The sequence below is a fragment of the Mandrillus leucophaeus genome, unplaced genomic scaffold (genome assembly GCF_000951045.1).
Source record: "Mandrillus leucophaeus isolate KB7577 unplaced genomic scaffold, Mleu.le_1.0 Scaffold392, whole genome shotgun sequence".
Taxonomy (NCBI): domain Eukaryota; kingdom Metazoa; phylum Chordata; class Mammalia; order Primates; family Cercopithecidae; genus Mandrillus; species Mandrillus leucophaeus.
The window spans coordinates 851,941-853,206 of record NW_012104165.1 but is presented as its reverse complement, the minus strand read 5'-3'; the positions used below and the strand labels follow the sequence as shown (position 1 = coordinate 853,206).

Here is a 1,266-nt window from a genome sequence, read left to right as displayed (position 1 = left end):
ATATAAGTAACTACTAGGAAATATATTTTGTTATACAAAGAAGTACAGACCAATTATTTATCAAGTGTTCCCCAACTTAAATTAGGTCATCGAGTTTTTGTATTATAAATAGCAACTGTGAAAGTGTGCAATTCACCATAATCAAAAAAAAAAAAAATTATCTGAGCGTGTGGAGGGAAAGAGGGAGAATTCAGGACTAGTCTTTTAAGTGAGAAAGAAGAGCGCTGTTCACAGCGAGTTTCCGTAGTGTAGTGGTTATCACGTTCGCCTAACACGCGAAAGGTCCCCGGTTCGAAACCGGGCGGAAACAAGAATTAGTATTTTCTTTCACCGCTAATTCTACTTTTGAGTATTTTCATTTAAACCAATAGAATCTTTGCTTTTGCGGAGCACGTGAACCCTCAACTTCTGTGCTCCTTCTGTCACCCAGCAACGTGGCGCTGAATCCCGCGTCACACCATTCCCTACCCTAAGCCGAACCCTCACTCTCATCCTCCTTTTCTGATCTCCATCTGAGTGCCCCGGTGGTGGCAACCCCAATAGGCACCGGAGCCCCAGAACCCCACTTGCCTGCACCTCGCAGGTGAGACTGGCTTTCTTGGAATCCAGAGAGCAGCACTTGCGGGTTTTTCGCGGAGGAAGTTTCCTCGGGGATTTCTAAGGAACAGGGTTTCGCTTTGAGCCAGTCGGGGAATTATTGGACTTGCTCTTTTTTTGCTGAAGCACAGAGAGGAAACACTGTTTTTGTGTGTGTGTGTGTTTTTTTGTTTGTTTGTTTGTTTGTTTGTTTGTTTGTTTGTTTTGAGACGGAGTTTCCCTCTTGTTGCCCAGGCTGGAGTGCAGTGGTGCCATCTCGGCTCACTGCAACCCCCGCCTCCCGGGTTCAAGCGATTCTCCTGCCTCAGCCTCCCAAGTAGCTGGAATTACAAGCGCCCACCACCACGCTCGGCTAATTTTTGTATTTTTAGTAGAGATGGGGTTTCGCCATGCTGGCAAGGCTTGTCTTGAATTCCTGACCTCAGGTGATCTACCCGCCTCGGCCTCCCAAAGTGCTGGGATTACAGGCGTGAGCCACCTCGCCTGGCCGAAACAAAATTTTTGACGTCTCTTAAACTTTCACCATGGATTGTGCACTTGAACAAGGATATAAGAGTGTGTTTGAATTCGAACCAATCAAAATAAGTTCAGCATTTTCTCTTCTGTCCAGTTATCTATTTATTACCTCTTAGCTGCAAAATCACTTTTCCTTGCGCGGTAACAATGGAA

General features: G+C 45.7%; 1 non-coding gene across 1 annotated transcript; it reads left to right on the top strand.

The window, feature by feature from the left end:
• Nucleotides 1-237: 237 nt before the first annotated feature.
• Nucleotides 238-310, top strand: TRNAV-AAC. Its single transcript has one exon. It is a non-coding gene; the product is annotated as a tRNA-Val (tRNA).
• Nucleotides 311-1,266: the final 956 nt, after the last annotated feature.